The following is a 207-nucleotide window of genomic DNA, read 5'->3' as shown; positions in this document are numbered from 1 at the left end:
AGCTGGAGACTGGTAACGAGCGGTGTCCTCAGGAGCTGGTGTTGGGCCTGATCCTGTTCAACATCTTAGTTGGTGACACGGACAGTGGGACTGATTGTACCCCAGCAGGTCTGTGATGACCCCGAGCTGCATGGTGTGAGGGACATGGGGAAGGGAAGGGGCCACTTCTGGGCCAATGTTTGAGCCCAGAACCCCCCCGTGTGCTGG

This window comes from Nestor notabilis, unplaced genomic scaffold (genome assembly GCF_000696875.1).
Source record: "Nestor notabilis isolate BGI_N333 unplaced genomic scaffold, ASM69687v1 scaffold18046, whole genome shotgun sequence".
Lineage (NCBI taxonomy): Eukaryota > Metazoa > Chordata > Aves > Psittaciformes > Psittacidae > Nestor > Nestor notabilis.
The sequence above is the reverse complement of the archived record's forward strand: the minus strand, read 5'-3'. Positions refer to the sequence as shown.